Below are 14,880 nucleotides of genomic sequence, written 5' to 3' on the forward strand. Positions count from 1 at the left end.
CAGGTCAGGGATTATAATCCCAAACCGCATGAGGCAGTGAGTATATTTAGGAGACATGACTTCAGAGGAGGTGAAAGGAGCTCCTCAAAGTTATTCATTGCTTGTAACCCAGATGGAATGTGGCTGAGACAATTTATCTGACTGGTTGATGCAGCTGGATTAGAGCTTTGACATGAGCCCACTGGGACCACCAGAGGGGATCACGGGATTTCTAATGCCTGTTAATAGCACTGCATGCACGAGTTAAATCAAAAGAGATAAAAAGAAGATAAATTGGGGGAGGGGGGACTGGAGCCTGGAGGACAAAGCAGAAACATTATTTTGATGTAATAAGAAATAGCATGAAAAACCCCATACATATAAACTAGAAGCCCACAGAGTCATAAATACGTCTTTATGAGAATATACTAGCTGATTCCTCTAGATAACACTTTTGACGTGCCCTTTCTATCCTGCCATGGAACAGACCCCAGTGCGGATCATATTGCGTTTTGGAATAGTCTAGTATTATTTCATTTATGGTGAGCTGTGGGATGGAACTCCAGAGAGGCCATTTAACCTTTCCCTGCTGCTCTTTTCTTGGCTACATACCATGGCTCTTTCCATGCCATGTAAGGCTAGTTTGCCAGTTCATGGGTGACACTTCCATCGGTGAGAGCTGCTAACAAGGTACTGTGCGCACAGGGAGGGGAGCTGATGGGAGTGGTTGAGAGAACACCCTTGCTACGAGCAATGAGTTTGGGTCATTGCCTGAGGCTATCAGCAAAGCAATAGCTATGACATATTTTAAGCATGTATGGGGCAATCATGTGGACAAAAAACCACAGCGGCAGTATATTAGTTATCTAAAGGACTGAGTTTAGTTTTTTGACAAATGAAAGACAGAGGGTGGCTGGGTGTACAACCCTGAGTCTAGGCCAAATGGATACAGTGCATACCACACAGACAATATGATACTGCATATCTTGTATTTATATACCTTATAGAGACCATTACTGTGTGTGTGTGTTGATAATGGCTGGGATTTCTAAGGAACCTAAGAGAGTTAGGCACTCAACACCCACAGGCACCCAAATCCTACAGCACTGAATGCCTAACTCCCTTAAACTCCTTTGAAAAATCCCATCTCCAAGTATTACTGTGTTAAATCTTAATATACAGCATTAGCTTCTGGGCCAATTTCTACCCCCACTCATACTTCTGCAACCTCAGGAAAGTCGGCAGGGCGCCATTTTGCCGATATCTTCAAATGATCTCTATTTTTGGCCTTTTATCTCAACGGTTGTTAAGGATTTTGGAGGCAGGTTGGCAGCGGACGGTAAAGTCCTGCAGTGCTGGATAGTCAGACAACTCTTTTGTTCCCAACTCCTGAACATCTCCCCCAATCCGTGGTGCTATATTTTAATTCCTGCAGACAGGGTCTGCCCAGACCAGTATTTCTTGGCCTGGGGTTGCAGTGACAGCGAAGCAGCATTTCTAGCTATTTAAGGCTGCATCCTGGCTTGTGCTGCAAGTGTCTGAGGTGGAGCAGCCATTCGAGGAGGAATTCTGCCGGACTCAGTCAGTACCCCCCCGCAGTGAACAGAGAAACGGGACAGAAGAGAGGGAAAGCCTCAGGCCCAGGTTCTCTCCCCCCAGTCCTGGGATGCTGGATGCCACTAGCCCTCCCCATTCCTTGCACAGGCCTAAGGCTGTCTGCCACTTCAGTAGGACACATACCTGCCAGCCCCTGAAAAAAACAAGTGATTGTAAATTAGTGCGCAGTTATTATAGCTTTGTCTATATTCAGGCACAAGCCAGGTGACACATGTGCATACCCATCTGCAACCTAACTCCAACCTGGACACAGAATGACTGGCAGTTACGGGGCACCGGGTGTATTTGTGGGCCAGATTTCAAAAAGAATTCAGCACCCATCCGCTCCCCTGTAGGCACCTAAATGAAGTGGCCCTTTTGAAAACCTGGTCATTTAGAACAGTGAGTAGCATGTCCGTGGAACTTTTCATCTAGAGGTCTCAAAGGAGGGTTATCTCCATTTCACAAACTGAGGTTAAGCTGCTTACCTGAGGTCACCAGAAGGAGAACCCAAATCTTCCAAGTGCCAGTCCAGTACATTATCCACTAGGCAACACTGCCTCTCTTATTTAGCGACCTAAATGGAAGGTGCTTGAGTGCTAAGGTCTTTTGGAAATCTGGCTCATCTGGTGCTGAGCATTTTGAGAAATGGCCATAGTTAAACCTAAAATATAGATCAGTTCTTCAGTACAATAACTTCTTGGGCTAAATTCCTACCTAGCCTGTCCTTAAACAGTCAAGCTCTTTCTGAACTGTATAAAATGGACTCCATGGATCTGGGACAAAAGACACAAGAGCACACGTTTGAGGATCTAAAGAATCTATTAACCCAGGGCCGGCTCCAGGCACCAGCTTAACAAGCAGGTGCTTGGGGCGGCCAAGGGAGAGGGGCGGCACCTGCGGCAATTCGGGGGCGGCAGGTCCCTCACTCCCTCTAGGAGCGAAGGACCTGCCGCTGAACTGCCACCGCCGATCACGGCTTTTTTTTTGTTTTTTTTTTTTGCTCAGGGAGGCAGAAATGCTGGAGCTGGCCCTGTATTATTCACATCCCTAATACTAGCATTTTACGACACTCCCAAACCGACAGTCAATTCAGCCCAGGCCAGAGCAGTGGTCTCGATGTGACTCTACTCCAGTTACACAGAGATGATTAGAAGCCAGTAGCTTGCTGTTCCAAATGGCTTTCCAACTCTGCAGCCAGAACGCAGAGAGGATGTTTGGGGAGAGCGTGGGAGAAAGTGACAGTTTATTTGCAGCCTCTTGTTAATTTCAAATTTGTGGGCGGTCACAAGCCACTGTTAATAAATAGTACACACACCCTCGCATGCCCAATCACTCCTCCAGCCTCATGGCACTCCTCTGCTACAATACAAAGAATCACGGCGTTCAAGGTAATCCAACCATCTTCTGATCAGTGAACATGTTGTGCAAAATCCATTGCCGTTCTGCTGCATAAATCAGAAGTCACGCAGCACTCCTCAGGTCTAACGTTCTACGTTCTACATGGACTTTGTATAGAATCAACAGTAACGAGAATCTAACCCACACAATTATACAAACATGGAAAATACTGTGGTGCATACAGCTCGTTACAGTTAAGAATGTGTTCGCGAGTATGAGAATGGGATTTTCCAAGAAGGAATTCAATGGGATTTGGATCCCTTAGGCAACTGGGGGTTCCCAGCCAGTAATACTATTTATATAATTGTTACACATGCCCACGCCTCTGGGTAGATCGTGGGCAGCTGGGATTAGCTATGGGACCCCTGCTTCTAAAGGCACAAACCTCTCCTGAGTGCCATATTCAATGTGTTACATAAAGATGTTTGCTATTTTGTTATATAGATTAAATTATCCTGTCCGACTAACCTAAAACTCTCATTGAGACCACCCATATATCTTGAGGGAATGAGTGGGATCAGGACCTGGACCTGGACCAACACCTGGACTGGGCAGCCATCTAAGAGTTACCAGCTAGTGTGTCTGTCAACTCCACATTCCACTGTTCAAAAGTTGTATGATGTTGATTGAGCAGGGCCCAGTTTCTCCTCCTCCATAAGAGCCCAGAAGAGACCTTTAAAGTGGGATTTCCAACAGGACGCAGCGTTGGCCTACCTCTGTTACCAATGACATGAATAGTAAAACTATCAACATCAACAGGAGCCAGAGGTAGACCAGCACTGAACATTTTTTTGGAAATCCACCCTGCTGAGCCACAGTTCCTACAAAATGATCCAAATATAGACAGGTCAGATGGCCAGGGTCTATCAGCCTTCCTCAAAGTGAGTAGCACCCCACCTTCCCAGTAATCTCATTGGTTTCAGTCGAGTAACGCACTACTCTGAGTCAGGGGAATAGAAATCAGCACTTAGCAATTAGGAAAATGACTTGGCTACTTTAGTTACCTGGAATTCTGTCTACATTGTCTATGCCCTTACAACAATAACAACCCACAGGGGAAGGTCTATAATACGTATGCACCCATTCTTCCACATGTGCTATGCTCAACAGAACATAAAACGTTCGCCTCTCCTAAAATTCACTATGCTCCCAGCTGCTTCCTGGAGAACTGACATTCTGGCAAGGTTAGTCATATGCTTGTGGCTTTTGCTCCGGAGACAGAGAGAGAAACAATCACAGCATTCTACTTGGCCTTATTAGCAGTGGCATCTGATGAATTATGATCAGCCAGTTGGCCAATTTCAACAGCAGGAAGGTCCCTGCTTCCCTTATCAGTAGATTTCACTGCAGCCGCTGGGCAATAACAAAGGGCCGAGAATATATGTGGGCCAAAGAAAGGCCTAAACAACATTATACCATGGCACAGTGTCAGGCAAACTCAATCTGTTCCTTGTTGATAGCTCTGGAAGTTGAAAACTATTTGACTTAATTAACTAAAGAACAAAACCAACCATGTGTGTACAGCTTGCCTTTGCAAAAGGCTACAACATTTTCAAAGTTCACAGTGTTGACACGCATTAGTTCATGGCTTGTCCAGTTGTGCCAATGTAAAGCAACATGCATTATACGTAATATTATGCATTGAATCAGAAATCTCAGCCATGAACCAAGTCTGTTTAGATCTGAGGTCACTTGTGTCTCGAAATTATGGTCAGAAAAGGGACTGTAAAAAACCCACCTTCTTATTCAGCATATCTACTTCCTGGGACCAGATTCCCAAGTGATGTAAATGGGTGTAACAAATCAGAAAGCTTTGTCAAAATGTGGCTTTATGATACCTTCATGCGTTAGTCAGCATTAAGACAATTGTATACTAAGGACATTGAGCATGTAGAACTAGTTAATAAAATGGTATGTTCTTTTGCTATTGTCACTACTGCAGAGTTTTCAATTTACCCCAGAATTCCTTGGTGGTGCATTACAGAAATCAGAGGGCCTGGCCACATAATTGTAGTCAAATTGGCCACAGAATCCACAGACCTAGGCTCATATATGATCCACTCTTCAGCTCACCTATTCTATCTTGGACTCACATTTTCTCCTATTCACTGATCCTATCAGCATCTCATTTACTGCTCTCTCTTTCTCCTCTTTACACTGACGACAAATTTGCTGGGACCCCTATTCCCCCATTACTTCCCCATACTCTGTGTACTTCATTTGTCTTGCCTCTTACCAAATGATGGCCTCTGGACTGCAGTATTGTATACCAGCCCATTCCCTGGCCTCTTTCACAATCTCACATTGAGTCCAAGCCAAATAATTTGCTTTCTCTATGGCAAAGATTCTCAACCTGTGGAAAGCAGCCCTGCCCCAGGAGTTCCCAAACAAGTATCAAGGTATCTTCCCATATGGTCACATTGGGAGAGGGGTCCTGAACAGGTCTGGACTAGAGAGGAGGAGATGGTCCTCTTATGGAAAAGGTTGAGAACCGCTGCTCTTTGGTGATTTGGCAACTTCCTCTCACAATACATTGAAACATAAGGGCTTGGAGATTGATTCTCTTCTTACATACCCCAATTTCATTACACAGACTTCATAGAATCATAGAAATGTAGGGCTAGAAGGGACCTCCAGAAGTCATCGAGTCCAGCCCCCTGCGCTGTGGCAGGACTAAGTAAACCTAGGCCATCCCTGACAGGAGTTTGTCCAACTTGTTTTCAAAAGCTTCCAATGATGGGAAATCCACAACCTCCCTTGGAAGCTATTCCAGAGCTTAACTATCCAGAGAGTTAGAAAGTTTTTTCTAATATCTAACCTGAGTCTCCTTTGCTCCAGATTAAGCCCATAACTTCTTGTCCTATCTTCAGTGGACATGGAGAACAATTGAACACTGCCTGCTTTATAATAGTCCTTAACATACTGGAAGACTGTTATCAGGTCCCCCCTCAGTCTTCTTTTCTCAAGACTAAACATGCTCAGTTTTTTTAACCTTTCCTCCTAAGTCAGGTTTTCTAAATCTCTTATCATTGTTGTTGCTCTCCTCTGGACTCTCTCCAATTTCTCCACATCTTTCCTAAGTTGTGGTGCTCAGAATTGGATACAGTACTCCAGCTGAGGCCTCACCAGTGCTGAGTGGAGCCGGACAGGTACCTGCTGTATCTTCCATACAACACTACTGTTAATATATCCCAGAATCATATTAGCCTTTTGTGCAACTTCAATGCATGGACGACTCATATTGTGTGTGTGGTCCATTATAACGCCCAGATCCTGTCCAGCAGTACTACCGCCTACTCAGTCATTCCCCATTTTGTAGTCACACATTTGATTTTTCCTTCCTAAGTGAAGTACTTTTCACATGTCTTTATTCAATGGCATTACTCCCAGTTTACACCAGTGTACCACCACTCACCTGGATGGGTTGTTGTTGGCAGGGGGCACTGAACCTGGGAACTCAGAATCATGAAACACAAGCCTGCTTGAGCTAAATAACCCCACCCCATTAACCAAGGCTGGAGCACACTCATCAGCTTAGCCATCACTAGCAGGGGAGAGTGCATGCTCAGCAAGAGAAGAACCAGGTGACTTGTCTCTTCCTCTCTGAGGGAACAGGAATACCTGATCCTTTCTATAAACCATGTCCTCTCCTCCTGCACGGTGTTGCGTTACCCAGACATGAATGGGGGCAGGAGAGGGATAGCTTTACAGCTATTATACTTTGTTATTTTGTAACTATTTAATGTTTCTGTCTCAGTTTCCCATGTTTCTACATTGGGAATAACATTACTTATCTGCCCCAAAAGCGTGTGGTGTAGATTGATTAGTTTGGAAAATATGTTTAAGAGAAAAAGTGCTATCATCCTCATTATGTTTCCATTATTTATTAGAGACTGTAGGTGTTTTTTATTTTATTTTATTTTTATTTTTTTGCCAAAGTAAAAAAAAAATGCTTCTTGGACCAAACTGAATAATGTTTCCATTATTTGAGACTGTAGGTTTCTTTGTTTCTTTGACCAAACTAAAATTTTTCTGTATTTTTCCCCATTTTTTGGTAAAAACGTTTTTTTGATTTTTTCTTTGTTTTCAGATGCTGAATATTTTTTATTGAAAACAAAAACAATTTTCAAAAATGGAAAAAAATGGGTTTCAGTGTTCTATCAAAAATTATTTTTTTGATGGGAAATGATCAACAGAATTTAATTCCCATCTAAAATAATTCCCGTTTTCAACCAACAGTATTATTTATAATTACAGACATCCATTGCAGTGTGCAGTAGTAAGTCAAGTTAGAGAATGAAAGTCTTCCTGCACTTAGAACAGTGTAACTGATTATTACTAATGACTTGTGTTGCAGTAATATCTACGAACCTCAGTTTTGGTCCAGGACTCTATTGTGCTGGGCACAGCGCAAATACAGAACAAAAAGACAAGAGTTTATAATCTAAATCATTACAATCTAAGGCATCGACATGGGGACACTCAGAAAGATTAATCTGAATTAACTTTAAAGTGGATTAATTAAATCACACAGAACCCCTGCATGGATGCTCTTATTCAGAATTAAATTGGACTTAATCTAATTTATTTTAATTAAAAAGTGAATTAATCTAAATCAAATGAAATCCACTTTATTTCAGAATAAAAGCATACACCTAGAGGTTTAACTTAGTTTCACTAATCCACTTTAAATTCACACCTTTAGTTAATTCAAATTAACTTTCCTGAGTGGCATGTATAGACAAACCCTAAATAAGTGTTCCAGTTCTGCTGTTAACCCAAACATTTTAATTCCCCCAAACAGCAAGGTACACCTCTACCCCGATATAACGCAACCGATATAACACGAATTTGGATATAATGCAGTAAAGCAGCGGTCTGGGGGGGCGGGGCTGCGCACTCCAGTGGATCAAAGCAAGTTCGATATAACGCGATTTCACCTATAACGCGGTAAGATTTTTTGGCTCTCGAGGACAGCGTTATATCGAGGTAGAGGTGTATTTATGAAATTGCCTACCTTTAGGCATATGCATAATCTCTTTGAAGTCAACGGCACTCATGTTCTTAAAGTTAGGCACATGCTTAAATACATTGCTGAATGGAAGCCTAAATGAAGTTTTGTCTTCAGGTCTTAACAACCTCATTAAATTGGCAGATTTAACCCTCAAATTAATAAAGCTTTATTCTCACCTCTTTGAGTTGGCTTTTATCATATTTTCTTCACCTCTGACTATGAGGATAATGATGGCGCCTGACACTTTTAGTGGCTAGATAACAGACCCAGCTAAACCTGATTGTGCAATCACTGCCCAAATAAGGAGAGTTTTAACAAACACCTGAATTAGATAGACAGAGGAGTGGCTTGAGGCTGATTTACAATAAGAGACTTGTGTATCTGTCAGCCAGACAACAAGGCGATATATAAAAGGGGTCTCTGCCATCTAGATTAGGCCCAAAATTAGTCATAGATTAAACAAAGCCCCAATGCCCCATTCAAACCCATCAAGATAGCATTTTTACAGGAGCCATATAAAAATGATCTGTGAACTCAGCTCCCACTAGCATCTCTGCAGCAGCAAACTAACCATTTCTACTCCCAGTGCTTCGCTAAAACAACCAACAGTGCTTGCACAGAAGTAAATTACACATTTGTGCTAATTTTAGTTCCATAAGAAACCAGGAGGGGAAGAGACGAGAGATGGCATTTCCTGTAAGAAAAACCCGTTTTGATTAAACTGAAATGTTTTACAAAATTGTATCAATTATGAAGAAATTTTATTTCAGGAAAATGTTGAAAAAGGTTTTGAAAATATTGTTTCGACATTTGTAGAATAAAAGGGTTTGATTTTTTGTTTCAAAACTTGTATATATACAAACTTAAAACTAAAACAATGGTTGACATTGGAATAAAATGTTTTGATTCACAGATTCTAAGACAAGAAAAGACCATTGTGACCATCTAGTCCAGTGGCTCTCAAACTTTTCGACTGGTGACCCCTTTCACATAGCAAGCCTCTGAGTGCGCCCCCCCTTATGAATTAAAAACACTTTTTTATATATTTAACACCACTATAAATGCTCGAGGCAAAGTGGGGTTTGGGGTGGAAGCTGACAGCTCGTGACCCCCCACATAATAACCTCATGACCCCCTGAGGGGTCCCAACCCGCAGTTTGAGAATCCCTGATCTAGTCTGTCCTCCTGCTTAACACAGGGCAAAGAACTTCTCAAAAATAGTTCATAGAGCAGATCTTTTAAGAAAAAAAAAAATCCAATAATTGACCTGAACCAATTTTTTCCCCCAGAATTTCATTTTGTTAAAAAAAAAGTGATTTTTTTAAACAACTCCAGATAAACAGATCTCAAACTCTTTTGAGGGATAGATAATCCATCTTCTGACCAACTCAGTAGACAAATTTACAAAAAGCTCAATGGAGCTCAACAGCTTCTCTCTCTCTCACCCACAGAAGTTGGTCTAGTAAATATTACCTCATCCACCCAGCACCTATAAGAGACAGCTGGAAGAGAACAATTTCCCCCCAACATTTCTTAAAGGAATATTACTGTATAAACTGGGAGAACAAATTATTAATTTTATATTATTTATGTACACTGGTTACACTTTAAAAGTTCTTTCTGGTATGCAAAATTCTCCTGGTCTGATAATTATTCACTTTTATCTATGATGGGGAATTGCTTTGGAATTGGTTCCAAATCAAACAGAAGAAACCTCTTAAGGGCAGGTCTACACTAACCCCCCAATTCAAACTAAGGTACGCAACTTCAGCTACGTGAAAAACGTAGCTGAAGTTCGAAGTACCTTAGTTCGAACTTACCTCAGTCCAGACGCGGCAGGCAGGCTCCCCCGTCGACTTCGCGTACTCCTCTCGCCGAGCTGGAGTGCCGCAGTCGACGGCGAGCACTTCCGGGTTCAACTTATCGCGTCCAGACCAGACGCGATAAGTCGAACCCAGAAGTTCGATTTGCTTGCCGCCGAACTACCGGGTAAGTGTAGACCTACCCTAAGAGTAGCTGTAGAGTGATCAAAAGTATGTTAGTTGCTTGGAAGACACATAGGGCCAACTTCTGAAAGAGCTCAGTGCCCATTTAGGCATCTAAATCAACTGGCCAGATTTCCAGCACCTGTTGAGACTAGATTGTGGGGAAGAACTGTTCTCAGTGGGAAGGTTAGTTGTTGAGTACTGGTGGCAGGGCACTGCAGGGGAAGCCCTAATCAGCTCCTGCCACTCCAGCCCCAATCAGGGGAAATGGGTAGAGGCTGGCCACTAGCTAGGACTGGCCTGGAAACTGGCCACACCTGCCCACCTCGTTAACAGGGGCTAAAAGCTTGGGAGGAAGTGAGCCCAGGGGGATGGAGACCAGGAGGAGGAGACCAGGCACTGGAATAAAGAGCATGGGTGTTGCACCAGCTAGAACTGGTCCTGACTCATCGGGGAGCGGGGCCAGGAGGCTGAACCCCGCGAGACCCCGTCACAGTACGTCACGTGACAAGCACTTACGAGTCTAAGCTCCATTGACTTTTGAGGAGATTTAGGGTCCTAAGCGCCTTTGTCATTTTTGAAAATGGCACTTAGGCTCTTAAATCACTTGGGGTTAGATTCAAAAAGTGGCTTAGGAGTTGCAACCCCTAACTTGTAGGTGCCCTGTGGCCAAGTGGAAATTTCAGCTGCAAGTTAGGTGCCCAGGCTCCCATACCACGCATGGGGAGACTTAGGTGCCTAGAGAGAGGGATGCTCAGAAGCCAAGCAGCGGAGTGGAGATCTGCCTAAGCTCACAAGGCCTGACATGCAGAGGGAAGAGATGGGGTTTAGGGCCCAGATTCACAAAGGTGGCTAACTCCCATGGATCTGGCCCTCTAGATGACTGACTGATGGTCTGAAGGGAGATGCCATCTCGGCTTGGGATTCTCAGCCATGAAGTCTCTCCGGGAGCGGGGTGCCCAAACCAAGACAGCCCTTTCTCATGAAAAACCAACAGAGGGGGCCAACCCACTGCAGAATACCCAGAAGCCTGGTGGCCAATGCACTCAGGTGCTCAAATCCCTACTCTACCTCATTTGGCTGGGGCCTTGGAGTACTACTATAATTATTAATAACCATAAACCTTAAATAAATAAAAGTTTTAAATGCCTTTTATTGTACAATACAATAGTTCATTCACTGTAACTATATTGTTATAGAATAACCCTACCATAAAAGTTCTGAATATTTAAACTAATGGCACAGTGAGGAAGAATATTCCTCCTGCTGAGAACGGAGACAGTTTAGTCTATGGAAAACAATGTGGTAAGATGAATACTGAGAAATCCAGGGAGAGGACTTTCTACACATGGATTAAATAGTAAAAGATGCTACCGCCTGTGGTACTGATGCCTCGCTATAAATTCATTATTTACAATGGGGAATTAAGCTTTGGTTATGCTACTGTTTTAGGTGACATAAACCACTGGGAAGGAAGAGATTAAACACGGTTATTGCAGATTATTTAGTTGTAACAAACATGAAACAGCACCAGAAGCACTTTTCACTTTGCAGGGAGGTTCTACAATTCCTTCCCATGAGTGGGATACTTGGAAAAGAAAAGGGGCCAGATCCTCAGCTGGTGTAAATCAGCCTAGATCTATGGAAGTCAATGGGCCATATATGGTCAATTGAATTAACGCCACTGAAGTCAACACTAGGGTTGTCAACCCTCCAGGATTGGCCTGGAGTCTCCCGGAATCAGCATCCATCTCCTGGTGACTATTGAAGCAATCTGGGAGATTTTAATAGGATATTTTAAGAAAATGACATTACGTCATGTTGGGGGGGGGGGGAAGAGTTGGCAACCCTAGTCAACACACTTACGCTGATTTACACCAGTTGAGGATCTGGCTGAAGTGGTGGAACTAGACACTGAAAGGGAAGGGCGTACTGGGCAGATGCTCCTGCGATTCTGAGTTCAACCTCCAAGAAGTCATCTTTCAGGGTGTTGCCTTCTGCCCTCCAGGGTAAGCAGAGATCTAGGTGGCATTCATTTGGCAGGACAGCTACACATGCCTACAGGTGAGAGCCTAGAGGGCAAGGACTGTAAGATCATCACAAGTTGCAGGGAAGAGATGTGCCATCTTGCAGCTCTGACCCGGAAGCTGCCCTTGACCAGGCCAAAGTCGGGCAGGAACGAGCCTTTTGCCAGTGTGTCTGCAAAGCACTAGTTCATTGCTGAGGCACAGTTAAAACGGGTCTGTTGTGTAAGTGATTTGCAGTAATGGTTAGTAATGCGCAGTGCTTGCTGCCTACCCGGATTACTGAGGGGCGGATCATATCCCTGCTCCATTACACCTTAAGCAGCAGTGCAGGGGAGGCACTGAGGAGCCACTACACATGCACAGCTTGTGTGGGTATGTCTTCACTACAGAGTGAGCCCAGCTAGAGACTAATTCTCCCATCTCTCCACACAGGAAAACGTCGCACCCAGGCTGGAGGGTGCATTAAGCCCGAGCTAACAGGGACAGCTGGGGGTGTAGGCTTGAGCTGGAATTCCACTTCATGGGCGGGGAACATGCCTACTTTGCGGTGAGAATGCACGCGAATCAAGCGTGGGTGCTGTTAGTCCTCAGTGCTATCCCACAATTCCACTGGGGTTGTAGATTCCTGTCTAACTGTTCCCTGTTTCTGCACTGTGGCTTAACCCAACCATTGCCGGCTCAAAGGCTGTGGAAGTGCAGCATACAGAGATGCCATCCAAGAAATCGTCCTGTCAGCTGTCCAGAATCTCAAACCCACCCCCTGGGGAAGCTGTGATGTGAAGATCCACTTCTCAGCGTGGTGGACAGGAATTAAGTGGAGAGGTAGAGAAGTCAGTGGAGCGCGCTATGGCCCACTTGGTGGTTTGCCAACTGAGTTCCTGGATGACATGCTCATTAAAAGCTCTTGCTGCCAAATGCTGTTTGCTTTCACCTTCAGAACTATCTGCATAAACAATGAGTAACCCCACTTGGAGATTATATTCATAAAGCCTTGTCCCCTGTCCCTGCCACAGAGAGCAGCTCCCTGCGAGGTGAGAGAGAGAGAGAGCGCCCTGTGAATGAATGAACAGAGCAGCCCACTTTAATGCACCGCTAAGAACCATGGGCTATACCCCCAGAAATCCATTCCAGCACACGGGCTAGTACAGAACCCTGGATGCAGTTACATGGGCCAGGCACAGGTAGCACTTTGCAACGGGGATGCTCCACGCGTACGAAGCTAGCCCAGGCTTGGCAGCGAAGACTTACCCTGTAAGGACTAGCCGGAACGGCAGCCCGTATATTTCAGGGAGCACAAGGGCTAGTATCTGGTTGGGAGCAACTCACTGGAAAGAGGCCAGAAAGTGGGTGGAGCCAGGGCTCAGCCCTCTTTCACTCTGTGCACTAGCCTGTGGAGCTGCACAGCCAGAGAGAGGAGGGGGAAAGTGTGTTGCGTCCCTGGAGGGGGTGTCATAGATTAATTTCCCACAGTGCAAGCGAGCAGCTCTAAGAGACATTTTGCTTCTCTAAGGTGGGAATCTTCCCAGTGCTCTCCTGCCCCGTGGCAGGGCTCTGGCTACATGCAAATTAGCTTCAAATTACCTTCCCCTATTGATTCTGACCAAGAAATTGAAATACGAAGGGCCAGATTCTCACAGCCTTCCTCACCATGGGCTAGACTTGGCCCTGGCCATGCTCAAGGTGAGCAGGACAGTCACATTCCCCTGCCTGCCCAATCCCTGGCTTGGTGCAGAGCGGAGGCCCTGCTTTCTTGTCCCAACAAGGAGGCTGGGAGAGGGTCAAGAGGAGCTGCCTAGGCACAAGCGCAGAGGAAGCTGTTCCCTTGTAACACTTGCGGTCATTCAGGCCCTCCTGTCCGAGAGGCGGGCGGCTCCCGGAGTCACAATTCCATCCCAGGGCTGCCTCTGGGAGGCAGGAGTTCCACGCTGCCCCTCATGCAGTATGGCTCCACCCAGCCCATTGAGAAGGGCTTTAATTCTGACTCTCTGACTGCTAAGGAGTAGAATACCCAGTATGGGGAAGGCTGTGAGAATCCGGTCCTTCCTCCTCGATGGCCATTAAAAACTAATTCAAATGCAACATTAAAAGAAGTGTAAGTAATTTACAGAGAGCGTTAATTGCTATGAACGACTACATACTTCCTCTTATTGCTTTCAGAAACCAAGCGACTCTAAATAACGTACGTTTCCGCATGCAAAAACCTGGAATTCCCCTCCCCTCCCCCGAAAGCTCTGTTTGCTGATGGGTCTAGGGCTCCCAAAAATCACATTTCAGACCTTACAAAAAAGCCACAGGGTACGGCAGCATGATCGAGTAGACAGAGCACTGGATTGAGTGCAGGAGACCTGGGTTCTAATCCCACCTCTACACCAACCTGCTGTATATCTCTATTTCCTCTCCCACCCTTTAACTGTCTTGTCTATTTAGACACTAATCTCTTTGGGGCAAGGACTGCCGTTTACTATGTATCAGTACAGTGCTTAGCACAATGGTAAGTAAGCTCCAGCAGGCACTACTGTAATATAACTACGTTGCTATTTCATAAAGTAAATTTCAGGATCTATTGCAAATTAATTCTGTCATTGTGGCAACCCATATCAAAGAGGTTAAAATACCTTGGAATCCTTAGCCTCATTAGTCAGCTTCATAATGTAATCTATAGCTAGATCCTTCCTATTCCCCTTTCAGGTGAACTGATGGGTAATGCACTGAGCTACTACAATCAGATTATCTTCCTGTTTTAGTAAAGTTTTATATCTATGTCCTTTCATTCTGAATCCCAAAGAGCCTGTGCAGCAAATGAATATCTTTGGTCAAAGGTCCTTCACAGGTATGTTTAGCCTAAGATAAGATAAAATTGTTTTTAAAAATTGATTTT

The 14,880-nt window shown here is 44.5% G+C and overlaps 1 protein-coding gene across 1 annotated transcript in view; it reads right to left on the reverse strand.

Moving 5' to 3' along the window:
- Positions 1 to 14,880, reverse strand: part of TECRL (trans-2,3-enoyl-CoA reductase like) — a 117,753-nt gene that overhangs the window by 26,637 nt on the left and 76,236 nt on the right. The window lies entirely within an intron of this gene.

This window comes from Emys orbicularis, chromosome 5 (genome assembly GCF_028017835.1).
Source record: "Emys orbicularis isolate rEmyOrb1 chromosome 5, rEmyOrb1.hap1, whole genome shotgun sequence".
Taxonomy (NCBI): Eukaryota; Metazoa; Chordata; order Testudines; family Emydidae; genus Emys; species Emys orbicularis.